Below are 14,818 nucleotides of genomic sequence, written 5' to 3' on the forward strand. Positions count from 1 at the left end.
GCCCTGCTGATCTGAACTCCGGCTCACTTCAGAGGCAATAGCTGTAGCTGGCAGTAGAATTCTCAAGTCAGTGTTTGGGTCTTTTCTCTGTGCCTGGTGTGGGCTTCTGGGAGACAGCTCTGGACTGAAGTCTACCATACAGACCAAGGTGTCCACCTAACCTGTTTATTCTTGGCAAGACACACCCTGCTGTGTGAAAGGTCATAGACAAATAGAGGGGTCGCTGGAGCTTAGGGTTGAGAGTTGAATAGAGACAAATTCACAACTGGTCGTCCCAGGAGCAATAATAGGCTCCTCTATGCCAAGCAACTCTCTCGGTGGACTTGTAACACCCTCTTTCCAGATAGCACTTGATAACCCCATTTGTGGAGTGCCTTCTACCCCCTGCCCCCACCCTCAGGTCTGGAAGGCCTAGGAATTTGCAGCAGTTTCTATGGTCAATCAACCCCCTGCCCCAGATTCTGAATTTTAGGTCTTAACCACTTCCAGAGGAGCGAGGCTGGAGGATAGGGGTTCCCAGACCCCTTCCTTAGCCACGGGCCCAAAGCATGATGGCTCTGACATATATCTGATCCCGTCTGCTCAAGGGGCCTCCAGGATGCTGCTCATTCAGCTGAGCTTTCCGGTGTGTGTTGAGGGAGCATGGAAGGGGTGTGTCATCCTCAGGCACCAGACACCAGGCACTCGGGCAGACAATAAGGGGAGACCCTGCTCCCCCCAAAAGCACTGACTCCGTGAATGAAATTGTGTGTAAGATGGGTGTTAGCCATTCCTGGGTTTGGGGTTTGTGGGGGAGGAAGCTGGGACTGTGACCCAGACACCAACAGTGGAGGGTGCTTTCAGGTGGGAGAGGCTGTGATGTTGTAGGGGAGGCAGGGTGTGGTGGTTTGGGCTGGGGCTTGTGATGCGTTTGGAATTCCCCAGGGCTTTCCAGAAGTCAGAGAACTAGGGTGGAGTGGGCTCTTTCTCCAATCTTGTCCTCCCATGCTGGCCACAGCGGGGAAGCCCTGGGCGGGTGCTACAGACAGCTGGTACGCCCTGTCTTCAGCAGAGAACTGAGCTGCACTAGGAAAACACTAAGCGGGAAGGAGAGGTATCCTGGGGCTCCAAGATGAGGTCATGCCTCCTCTGCGCTCAAGATAAGAATCCAGGGGCTAGGGGCAGGATGGCTCAGTGGTTAAGAGTACTTGCTGCTCTTGCCAAGACCCAGGTTCAAATCCCAGAACTTACATGGTGGTGCACAACCACCTGTCACTTCAGCTGGGTGCATGTGTGTACATGTGCACACATACACACTCACTATGTACAGATAGATAATAGATAGATAGATAGATAGATAGATAGATAGATAGATAGATAGATAGATAGATAGATAGAGCTATAGTGAGTCAGGAAGCTACCTATCCAGCATGGCTTTGGATAAAGGCTTGACTGGGTCATATAAGGCCCAGAGATGACTGCTTTGTGGCTATGGGTCCTCTCCAGTTGGTCCTTATCTCCTACTGACTCAGAGAACCCAAAGAGGGGAAGAAGGGGAATACATTTCACATGGTCATAGAAGAAATGCCCTCTCCGCAGTTTCAGACACAAAAGCTGAGGTTCGGGGTAGGGTTAAAGCATCAGTAGGTCCGGGCAAGTGGAAATAGGCTTGGAGGAACTCAGGGTTCCCAACCACTGACTCCGGGCTGGAAGAAGGGATCAGCTCCTGTTGGGACAGGGAACAAGAGGGTGGAGAGTTCAGGAAGGTCACCGGGCTCAGAGCAGAGAGGCTGCTATGGTCTTAAAAGGGCCCCTAAAGTTCATGTGTTAGAAATTTCATCTCCCGGACCAACCAGATGGCTCAACTAGTAGAGGCTAATCGTGTTTACCTGAGTTTGAGTCCAAAGACCTACATGGTAGAAGGAGAGAGCTGACTTCTGCAAGTTGTCCTCTGACCTCCATATGCATGCGTACATGGGAGTGCATGTTTGTGTATACACACACACACACACACACACACACACACACACACACACAAATAAATAAATAAATAAATGTTTTTTCTTTAAAAGCCAAAACCAAAATCTTTTAACTTCCATGCAGCCGTTTTGAGATGTGGGGTCTCTAGGATAAAGTCATAAAAGCTTGACTTCCATATATGCATGAATGCCATTACTGCAGGTTGATTCGTTATCTTTACAATGGGCTTATATAAAAGCCAACCCCATCCCCATAGGTTCCTTTCCCCCTCTGCCTTCTGCCATGGGATACATCTAAGACCCTCACTAGATGTAGGTCTTTCCAACGTCACAGCCTCCAGAACCATTAGCTCTGTAAACTTCTGTTCACAAGAAATGATTCAATACTTGGTGTTCTGCTGGAGCGACACAGAAGGGGCTGAGGCAGAAGCAAGGGTGAGCTCAGACCTGGGTGGGTCCCAGCATGAGCCAAGCTGCAGCTGGCCCAGAGCGCAGGGTCAAGATCAGGGCATCAGAACCAGAGCTTAGGTAGGCCGACAGGACTGTGACTCTGCCCCGAGGCCTCTGAGGTTTCCTGGGTCCAGCTCCCTCCCCTGACATTTGAGGCCTTCTGTGTTGATATGCCTGACCCCTGAAACCATTCCCGTGGCCTCCCTTTAGACGGGCCAGTCTCTCCTGTCTCCTATAAGCACCTGTCAGCCTCATCTCTCACACTTTACCCTGCCTGAAATAGTCTATTCTTACACAAAGCCAGTCCCTTCTCCAGCTTTATCTCAGGAAGGCCCTCCAGGAAGCTCTTCCTGAGCAGTCCAGCCAGAGAGACATGGAATGTCTCTGGAGCCTGGAACACATTGGCCAGTCACTCAACACAGGCATGAATTCCAGGATATGCCACCAGGCATCCTGGGGGAAATTGGCATCTGCTGTCCTTGTGGCATGGGACTGAGGGTCATAGGGGAGAGACAGACAGTAGCCGGGAGAATGATCAAACATACCGTCACAATGCTGACACCTATGAAGATGGAAACACACTGGCCACTGATGTCCTAGAGGATCTACTCTAGGACTCCAAATGAGACCCCTCCTCCAAGACTGTCCAGGCTCTGACCTCTTAGCCCACAGCCTGGCCCCTACTGGGTCTGAGCACCTCTCTCCTTGGGTCTGAGCTCATATTGGATTCTCTTGGTCCGTTTGGTGCTGTATGTCAGAATTTTCATCCCAAATAGTCAGATGCTCAAATCCCTCTTCTAAAATAGTGTAATTTTTACATGTAACCTGTATGCATCCTCCACATCCTTTAAATTATCTCTACATGACTTATATCTAACACAATACAATGTCTTATAAGTTTTCAAATAAAAAATACACTTTATTTATTTGTGTGTGAGAGTGTATATCATGAGTGGGTACACATATGCCATGGCGTAAGTGTGGAGATCAGAGGACAATTTGAGGGGGGTCAGTTCTTTCCTTCCATCACGTGGGTCCTGGAGATTGAACTCAGGACATCAGGCCTGTCGGCAAGCACCTTTAGCTGCTGAGCCATCTCGCTGGCTCCATAAACAATTATTATATTGTATTATTTAGGAAACAGAGACAAAAAAATAATCTGTGTATGTTGGGTACAGACAAATGTTTTGAACATTTTAAATCTAGGGTTGGCCTAATCCATGCTGTGTTCTCAGAGTAGGCAAGCCTCTGACTTGGGCACAGAAGGTGACCTAAGACACTTAGGAAATTCTACAGCTGCAGAGAGCTGGCCCAGCTGGGGTGGAGGCTGTTGTGGGAAACATGGGAAATGGCACAGGGGGAGCGGAAGAAGCTGCTCCGCATCTCATGTGCTGAGGACCTGGTGACAAGTCTGAGCGGTGGTCTCAAAGCAACAGGAAGCCACCACTAGACCTGAGGGCACGTAGTAACACAGCGGCACTGGAGAAATACCTCTCTGACTGAGAGCGGCAGAGCAGGTTGAGGAGTCAAGGCCGGATCCCGGAACATCACTTTAGTTGAAGTGGTAATGAGAAGTGGATGTATTTGGGGTGCAGCGTCAACCAAACTTGGGCGACAAGAAAGAGGAATGCCTAGGATCCTAGCGGAAGTGACCAGGTAGCAGGCATGCCTAACTTTTTGGCATTCTAAAACGTTATCTTGAAAGCAGGCTGAACATGCCTGATACAGCATGCAATCCGCTGAGGGAACCTAGGCAGCAGATGGGGCCGTGGGGGAGAAGTCCATGAGCTCCTTTGGGGATGGTAAGCAGGAGATGCCAGTGGGTGACTCACTGTGGGGTTTGGTAGCTCCGTGGAAGAACCTAGATGGAGCACTCAGGTCACCAAGGACACAAGTAGGAAGCATAGCTTATCCTGAACTCCAAGTGTCCCCCATAGCCTCAGCCCCTCCTCCTACCACCTCACTCCAAATATCTGCAACACATCTTCGAATGTGCCATGGTCTGTGCACAGCTTCAAGACTGAAAAGTCCTGGTCTAGTGGGATAACTAACCAGGATTCTGGCTGTTGTGAGTGGGTGGAATAACATCATCCATGATAGAGGACAGAGGAGAAGGAATGGGAACAGGTGTGTGTGCGTGCATGTGTGTGTGTGTGCATGTGTGTGTGTGCAACTATTGAATTCCATTGAGACCTTTAGAACTCTGCAAGCTTAAGAGCACTCAGTAGCAAAGTCGGAGAGGAACTAGGCACATGAAGAAGCAGGGATCTGGTAGGAGGCACAGGCTTCAGTGCAGCCATGGTAGAATTCTGTCACTGTGACAAACGCCCGAGAAGATCAATGTGGGAAGAGAAGTTTATCATAGCACGGACTAGCATCATTTGTTAAAATATGCATGCTCTCTTGCACAAAATCATGACGAGGATAAATAATAATGCATCACAAACTTCAAAATTGCTAAAGGAGCAGGTTTTAAATGCTTTCAATTTAAAAAGTGGGAAGCATGTGAAGAGATGGATTTCATAACTATCCCGCTATAATCATTCCCCATTGTAAACATGCATCAAAGTGTCAGGCTGTACCCTGTAAACACTCAGTTATTATTTGATAATTTTTAAAGTGTGCATGGCTTTGACACCAAAGACTTGGATTCTGCCTCCCGGGGGTGGGGTAGCCATCATTTTAAAACAAAACAGAAATGAGGCTTAAGCTGCAGCTGTCTGCTCCTTTGAGCGTTGCCCTGCTTAGTCAAAGAGGCCAATAGCACCACCTTGTGGCGTTGATGGCGGTCACACCACCTTCCAAAAGGGAGATTTTCCCTCCTTGGACCCAGACTATCCTAATTCCCAACATTTCTGCAAGAAGACACTCTCACCTTCGTTTCATTCACGGGGAAGGCAAGACACAAACAGACAAGAGAACATCTATAAATAAATCACACACTTGAGATGCTGAAGAGAACTAAATCCCAGCTCCGTTGTCTGTGCCAATGGCTTATAAATCTGGCTAATAAATAAAACCTTCCAGGCAGTCAGTCAGTCTTTGTGAACTGGTGGTGAGGCCCTTGGACCACTCACACGCATGTGGATTTTTGTCTTCCTAAGCAAGCATGTGTTTACCATAGATGAAAATTGGAAGAAGCCATCCAGGACAGGGAGTGACCTGGGGTAGGCTCTGGACTTCCCTCGAGGCCTTAATTTTATTGTCATTATTCTATAAGCAATGTCCTAGAACAATCAGTTAAACAGCAATTACATTGTGTTTGGAACTGTGAGGAATCTCGAGATAACTTAAAGTCTATGGAAATGCACACACACACACACACACACACACGAACTTCCATGCCATTTTATAAAAGGGCTTGAGCATTCTTGGGCTTGAGTATCTAAGGGGAATCCTGTAGCCAATCCCCTACACTATGAAAGGATGAGTGTGCACTCTTGCATACACACAAACTTACAAGCACGAGCAAGACAGAGGGAGAAACACCGGCAATATCTGAAAGGGAGAAACAAACTCTTGAGTGGCAACTGACCTGGCTGTGTGCATTGATTTTCTGCTGTTTTCTGAACATCTCACAGAAATGAAGAGTCCAGGCATAAAGGTCCTAGAACCCCTAACACGAAGGAAAGGGGGTGCCAACAGTTAAAGGGCCCACAGAGTGTGGGAAGTGGCAGCACCCTTGAGACCCTCAAGGCATCCAACCAAGGTCAGTTCTGGCATCACGTCCAGCTGCTGGCAATGCCCCAAAGTGTTAGGTTGGGAGAAAGGTGTCTGCAATCTTACTCTGCCTTGTACTGACACTGTCAACAAGTCCTGGCCTAACGTCCTGCTTCTTCCACATAAATATGAACAGGAGGAAGAGAACACTTGAGGAAAACCTGCTTCCTGAAAAAGAAAGGCCAAAAAAGGGGGACAGAGACGGGTTTAACGCCATGACCCTCACAGATACGGGGACAGATCCAGAAGTGGGGAAATCAAGGACAAGGAAAGCTAATGTTCTAATTAGCTTAGATTCTAATTAGATTCTACTACGGAGAGATGAGAAAAGCGATGCCGACTATCCTGTTTAGCTAAAAGACGTCTGCACCTCAGTTTTTCTCTCAGCGTTAGTCATGAGAGGTAACCATCAGTTAATTTGTTCCACATTTCTTTGTGCTCATATTTCATCATGTGCTGAAGGGCCTGCGAGTGGATTATGGGTTCCTTCTGTGTGTTTATGTGTGTGCATATGATGCACGTGTGTCTGTGTGTTCCTTCTGTGTGTTTATGTGTGTGCATATGATGCACGTGTGTCTGTGTGTTCCTTCTGTGTGTTTATGTGTGTGCATATGATGCACGTGTGTCTGTGTGTTCCTTCTGTGTGTTTATGTGTGTGCATATGATGCACGTGTGTCTGTGTGTTCCTTCTGTGTTTATGTGTTTGCATATGATGCACGTGTGTCTGTGTGTTCCTTCTGTGTGTTTATGTGTTTGCATATGATGCACGTGTGTCTGTGTGTTCCTTCTGTGTGTTTATGTGTGTGCATATGATGCACGTGTGTCTGTGTGTTCCTTCTGTGTGTTTATGTGTGCGCATATGATGCACGTGTGTCTGTGTGTTCCTTCTGTGTGTTTATGTGTGTGCATATGATGCACGTGTGTCTGTGTGTTCCTTCTGTGTGTTTATGTGTGCGCATATGATGCACGTGTGTCTGTGTGTTCCTTCTGTGTGTTTATGTGTGTGCATATGATGCACGTGTGTCTGTGGCGTGTGCACATGTGGAGATTAGAAGACGACACCGGCTGTGCTGTTCTAGAACACTCTACCTTATTCTCTTGAGACAGGGTTTCTCACAGGACTTTAAGCCAGCCTGGCAGGGAGCAGGCCCTAGCAAGCCTCTCTCTCCCTCCCGCAGCTCTGGGCTTACAGACATGTATGTATTCAGTCACACCAGAATGTTTATGTGTATCCTTGGGATGCGAATTCTGGTCCCTATGCTTGCACAGCAAGTCTTCTTACCCCTGAATCATTTCCCCAGATCCCCAGCTTTGATTTTTTGTTTGGTTTTGGTGCTGTTCAAAAAATTACAAATGATGCTTAGATTACATTTAACTTCCTTGGACTTCTGTTTATGGATATTAGTTCTGTTTATAACTTGTTATGTGCAAAATCAGGATGTGTAATATATATTTATGATGTGGATTAAATGTAATTCATAGATATGAAACCTTAGAGCAGTACTGGTTCCCAAATTGGAGTGATTCTGTACTCAGAGGACTACTGGCAACATCTGAAGGTATTTCTGAACGAAAGAGCTGATGGGGATTTACCGGCATCCAGTGGGTTAGAGACAAAGGACGTTACTAAGCATTTCATGGTGTACAGGGTAGCCCCCTACAAGAAATACTGTCCAAAGCCCAAAAAATGGGCATGCATGACCCAATCAATAAGTACAAATCCTTGTTTCAAAGCTTCAACGAAAATTCTTTCCTTTATCTTCTGCATAATACAGTGAGTCCCTCGAGACGATCATTCTCTTCAAATATGCATGAAGCTATTACCAAAATCACTTTACTCAGCCACTGGGACATCTAAGTGAATTAAAAAATGTAGGAGTTATTCTATGTTTCTTACCATGAAGCAATAACTGAAAAATTAATACAAAATGTAGATTCATCCTGGTCCATCCTTATCCTCTTGCCACATACCCATAATCCTAACACCAGTAAGAAGTTTAAATCTCACAAATAACCTTCCTCCTTCCTGTTGTTTTGTTTTTCAAGACAGGGTCTCTCTGTAGCCCTGGCTGTCCTGGAACTAGCTCTTGTAGACCAAGTTGGCCTCAAACTCACAGAGATCTGCCTGCCTCTGCCTCCTGAGTGCTGGGATTAAAGGCATGCGCCACCACCACCCAGCAAATAACTATTTTCTAAAGAAGAAACAGAAAGGAAACAATCATTCCTGAAGTTATACCAATTAGAGTATTGGATGTTCAAAGTTCTTGATTACACCCAAATGAAAACCCAGGGGAAAAAATAGTCTTGTGAAGTTTTTAAAAATAAAAACAATTGAAAACAAAAGAGATGGGTTTTCTTTCGCTTGTAGAGAGAAAACAAGGAAGGCAATAGTTACCAAGAGAGTAGGAGGAGAAATTTCATAATAACGAAATGAAACTAATGAAATAAAAACCAAATGTGACCTCAATAAAGGCTGCTTTAAAATTCCAATAAAAATAAAAATAAGAAAAGAGAAAAACTTGGATTCATAGTCTGACTTTAAAAGGGGAGAAACATTAGAAACAGAAGTAAGTAATATTGGGGCAATACGTAAGTAATATGAGGGAACGACTATGAGCACAGATGCACAGGAAAAGGCTGGGTGTAGAGTTCCGTGGTGGAGCACTTGGTTCTCATAACAGGCCTGGGTGCCAGCTACAGGCCTATAAAAGGATTCTGCAAATTCTGTTTAAGATGCAGTGTCGACTATACTGACCCAATTTCAGTTGTTCTTAAAAACCCCATGAAAAATACAATAAAAGAATCAAGACAGGAGAACAACACTCCCCCCAAATAGGGAGAATGAAAGGGGGGACAACAAAAGTCTAGAAAGTAGGCACTTGAGTCATAATTTACTTAGACCCCAGATCATACAAACGAGCTGAAAACTGAGATTAAAACTTGAGTATAGCTGGGCTGTGGTGGCGCACGCCTTTGATCCTAGCACTTGGGAGACAGAGGCAGGTAAATCTCTGTGAGTCCAAGGCCAGCTTGGTCTATAGAGCTAGTTCCATGACAGCCAGGACTACACAGAGAAACCTTGTCTTGAAAAAAAACCAACCAAACAAAACCCAAAAACTTCAATATATTGGGTCAAGGGTGATGTCTCAGTGGGTAAACATGAGGAGTGTCTGAATCCCCAGCACCCATGTAGACAGCTGGGTGTGGTCATCCAAGAGCCCACAATACCAGCACTTTGGGGGTCAGAGACATGACATAAGGATCACTGGGGCTTGTTGGCTGCCACTCTAGCTCCAGGTTCAGTGACAGACCCTGTCTCAGTGGATTAAGGCCAAGAGTGAAAGAGAGGACATCTGACATCCTCTTTTGACCTCTCACACCAAGCCCAAATAACACACACACATGCACGCATGCACAAACAAACATGCACACATGCACACATACCTCTTCAAAATGCATCTATCTGCCGCACTATGGCCAGGATTATACAATCCACCTGCATCAGTAGAGTGGTGAAATCACTTGCCATGCCAACTCTGGTTCTTTCGTGAGTGAGTAAAGTCCTGAGTGAATGTGTATTGTTCGACAGGGCACAGCCATCTCAAGGACTCCAGTGCCTCAGACCCATGGGAGTGAAAGAGCCTTCCCTGGGTGAGGCCAGAGAGACTGAGTGTGAACGCTGACAGTGTGTAGATCTTTATAACCCCAGCTCCTTGTTTAGCTGTGTATAATACTCCTCCTCCCTGTTCAACTGTATAAAACAGACGTGCTGAGCTTCTGTCCTGTTGTGGCTCAGCCCACCTGACCCCAGTTTTTCTGTGCCTGGGTCTGTGTGTCCATACCCTTCCTTCATTCTCTCATCACTCCTAGACAGGTTTCCAGGACCAGGCCGTGTAAGGACATAGTACTACTGTTCCACAGTCAAGGCCCTAACTATTACATGATTTGAGTTCACCGTCTGTAGCAGCAATGGTAGCCAAACCTTGGCAGGTCCCAGACTCTACTCTACAGCCAGATAGACCTGAGGTGGTGACATCAGCAAAGCCCTGTGTCTTCTACCCTCCTTACGGTGGCATAAAGAGACCGCGGATTCTTCCTTTCTTCTCTAAAAGGAAAGACAAAGTAGACAGGTGCCTTCTGCTGTCACAGAGGATGAGAGCAGGAACGGAATGGGAGTGTGGAGTATGAGGTGGCTTGGCAGCATCAGAAAAACCAACGAGAACAGGAGGGTACTGCAAGAGCTCAAAAGCCAAGTTATCGTCAGTGCTAAAGCTCACAAAGGAAGACAGGACGCGCTAACCTGGGGGACTGAAATAAGAGACTTAAAAGGTTCTCTCCTCCAATAACCAAAACAGGAAGGGTGCAGTAGAGAACCACTCATCATACCCAGAACCAGGGAAGCCACAATTTGCATTAGGGATGACCACCTCTGCCAGTACTGACATGAACCAGATGTTGGGATGATATGTCAAGGAATCTAAAGTGCCAATCATAAAGGGCATCAACAGTCACAAATTCTATTGAAAAATTAAAAAAAAAGAAAAAGAAAGAGAACCTCAGCAAAGGAAAAGCTCTAAAACAAAAAGGAAAATTATAAAACTGGGAAATGCAAGAATCACAACTTCTAGTCTTACAGGACAGACTTAGTCCCATGGGGATGACAAACACCATGTGACTGGTTTCAGTGTCTCTCAAAACCCCGTATGGGTGACGGAGAACTCCTAAAGACAGACTGGAGGAAGTTACTCAGTCTGAAGAACAGAAAGAGACAGACTGAGAAGGAACAATGGTTCCTTCTTGACACAGACTTGAGGTACTGTGTCAGCCCTCCCTTCTCTGTGATTTTACTGCCCATGGTTTTGGCTGTCCATGGTCAAGGGCAGTCATTTGGGAGAAAACGTCTTCAAGAAACAGTTCACAAGCAGGGTGGTGGTGGAGCATGCCCTTAATCCCAGCACTTGGGAGGCAGAGGCAGGCGGATCTCTGAGTTCGCGGGCAGCCTGGTCTACAAAAGCTAGTTTCAGGACAGGCTCCAAAAGCTATATAGAAACCCTGTCTCAATTCACAACTTTTAAACCGCGTGTCACTCCAAGCGGCATGATGAAACCGCATGCCACCCTAGTCCAGACCATCTGGGATACGAAGCATCCCCTTTTCATGTCCTGCCTGTCTGTTAGTCCCTTAGTAGACATCTTGGTTATCAGATGAACTGTTGTGATATCAGGTAACCCTTACATTAACTGACAATGGCTCCAATGTATAAGTTTGTATTATATTGTTATAATTGTCCAATTTTGTAGTTAGTTCTTTTATTTAATTCATGGTGCCTAATTAACATTTGACTTCTTTATAAATTAAGTTTTACCATAGGAATGCATGTATAGGAGGGAAAACACAGTATATAAACTGTAGTTTTAAGCATCCATGCTGTAAGTCTTGTAATATAACCCTGAGGATAAGGAGAAACTGTATAGAAAAGAATTCATACCATGAGAATTCTGGAAGGCAAACAAGACCAGAAAAATTCTCACTGAATGGCTATTTCCTTGGTGAAAGATATAAGTCTATAGATCCAAGAACAGCGGTGACTCTCAAATAGGAGGCCAAAGAAATCCATAAGACTCATCATAATTAAAATTCTCAAACCGAAACAACTTAAAAATATTTAAAGCAGCTGAAGAAGAACGGGGCAATCACCTACAAAAGAACAATTAGACACTGGCAGGATTCCCACCTAAAATGATGGGTAGGAGGAAGTGGCGCCCTTCAAGTTTCTGGAAGAACCAAGGCCCCCAGACTGCATAGCAGGTCAATCTGCTGTTAGGGGATTAAGGTGGAGGAGGACACCCTGAGTAAAGGAAAATGAAGGAAATGTGCTGCAGGCATATTGGGGGCATGAAGGTCCTTGTGCCCAGAGCACTTAGCAACTAGAAATGTTAAACACAGGGGCCTCTCTTCAACAGAGGAGATCAAACACCTGTTTTCCCACCCTTCTGGGTGGGAGTGGATATTGTTAATGACCTGGTGACCTTTTGACTATCTGTGGAGGCAGACCTCATCCAAATCCCCCACAATGGTCATCCCAGAGTCTCACTGCCCAGGCCATTATTTTAGCTCCCAGATAATAGAACCCATCCTTAGGGAAGATGCCATGTGTACTTTATGGCTTGCTGATCTCTCTGCTCTCAGTAAGAGACCACACTAGACTCTAGACCCTTCCCTCTAGAACCCATCTTCATGGTCACATGTACTTTGTAAAGGAGTACATCTTAAGCTTTATTGTGCACCTGGAATTGGAATTGATTGTTGCCTGGAAACCTAGAACGGGGACTGATTGTTGCCTGGAGACTTTTCCCAAACTGTATGGTGCTTTAAATATGCTGACAATGAACTGCCAGGCATTAGACTCCCCGAAGTCTAATAAATAAAGTCGAGAGGTGGGGGCACACACCTTTAATCACTTGGGAGGCAGAGGCAGAAAAATCTCGGTGAGCTTGAGGCTAGCGTGGTCTACAAAGTGAGTTCCAGGACAGGCTCCAAAGCTACACAGAGAAAAAAAAAACCCTGTCTTGAAAAAACAAAAAGAAAAAAAAAGACATACAAATAAAACTGTTACAGTTTGAATATATGTCCTCCACAGGTTCCTATAGTGGGGACTTGGTGGCTTTGGGGAAATAACTGGATCCCAAGGGCTCTCATTTAAGCAATGGGTTTATCTTTCGTGGCTTCTCAATGTGACAACATTGTTGGGAGGTATTAAAATTAGGCAGTGGGGTCCAGTTAGAGGAAGTAGGTCACTAGGAAGCTATATCTCGGTCCCTTACTCTCTTACTCTCTTCTTAGCCACCACTAGGTGGACGGAGTCCTCTTCTGCATGCTCATGGTCGGCCTCGTCCCACGCCCAAAGTGATGAGACCTGTAGTACTGAACCTTTTGAAACTGAAACCTTTGAAACCACGCGCCACCATAAGTTACCTCAAGTATCTTCGTCATGGCAACAAAAGTCTGGCATAGTCAAGAAAGTAAACAGATGTAAAAAGATAAAGGAATCCCAAGCTGAGAAGGAGTACTTCACCAAATATAAGATCTGTTCCTCCAAATAGAAGAGGGAATACTTCACTGATTTTTAGGGACCAGTTTGACTCTCATACAAATATAGCACAAGAAAGAAAACCACAATCTATATTGCTCCTAAGCTTATGCAAATACACGCATGAAAACATTGGCAGATCGACTCCAAGAATGTACAAAAGGAATGACATGCCCGGACTAACTGGGCTCCGTCCCAGTTACACAAGATGTTTCAGTATTTGAAAATCAACAAGGAAAGTATAACAACCTAAGCAGAAGAGGCATTTGGTTGAAGACACCATGTATTTGTGATAAAACATTCACGATAAGAACTCTGTGTTGGGGACTGGAGAGATGGCTCAGTGGTTGGGAGCACTGACTGCTCTTCCAGAGAACCTGAGTTCAGTTCCCAGCACCCACATGGTAGCTCACAACTGATTGTAACTCCAGTTCTAGGGGATCCAACACCCTCATACAGGCAAACCAATGTACAGGAAATAAAAAGAAATAAATCTTTTTTTTTAAAAAAAAAAAGAAGAGGCACTTCCTAAAACCTTGAGGGTACAATTCTCAATTTATTAAAAACAAAAACAAAACTCTGATCTGTGAGTAGCTCAGTTGGTTAGGCGCATGCTTAGTGTATTAGTTAGGGCTCTGTAGAGGAACTGATAGAATAAATGAATGAGTATATTAAAAATTTATTTAATTTTATGTGAATGAGTGCTTTGATTGAATGCATGTCTGTGTATTACATGTGTGCATGGTACCCAAGGAAGTCAGAAGAGGGGGTTGGATCCTCTGGCACTGGAGTTGTGGGCAGTTTTGAGTCCGTGTGGATACTGGGAATTAAACCTGGATCCTCTGCAAGAATAAGTACTCTTAACTGCTGAGCCATCTTTTCAGTTCCAAATCAATCTCTCCCTCTCTATTATTAGAGTGGCTAACAAACCATGGTTCAGCCAGTCTACCAATAGTTGTCTCCTAACAGAAGGACCTAGAATCTGGTAGTGGGTCAGTCTACAAGGCTAGATGTCTCAGCCGGCCTTTCAGTCTTCACTGGAATCCTGAAGTAGGTTTTACTACCAGCAAAGGAGTGCCTCAGCATCGGGTTAGATGGACTTGCCAGAGGAAGCGAGGGCAAGCAGGCAAAAAACAAAACTTCATTTTTTCATGCTCTTTTTAAAAGCTGCCACAAGAAGATGTCACCAAGATTTAAGGTGAATCTTCCTACTTCAAATGATCCATATTTAGGGTGAGCCCCGTTCAAATAATCCAATCAAGAAAATCCATGACAGGCATGCCCAGCTACTTGGGTTTTAGTTGGTTCCAGATGTGGTCAAGTTGACAATCAAGATTAGTCATCACGTTTAGCGTGCGTAAAGTTCTGAGCTTGAAACATGGAACCACATAAACCAGTGGTGCTGCATGCCTGTGCGCTGAGCACCCAGGAGGAGGAGTCAGGAGGATCAGGAGCTCAATGTCTCAGCCTGCGAGACTACTCAGTTGGTAAAGATACTTGTTATCAAGCCTGATGATCTGAGTTCAATCCCTGAGTACCAGATGATGGAAGAAGAGAACCAACTCCCTCAGGTTGTCCTCTGACCTACACACACACACAC

This window comes from Microtus pennsylvanicus, chromosome 11, assembly GCF_037038515.1.
Source record: "Microtus pennsylvanicus isolate mMicPen1 chromosome 11, mMicPen1.hap1, whole genome shotgun sequence".
Classification (NCBI taxonomy): domain Eukaryota; kingdom Metazoa; phylum Chordata; class Mammalia; order Rodentia; family Cricetidae; genus Microtus; species Microtus pennsylvanicus.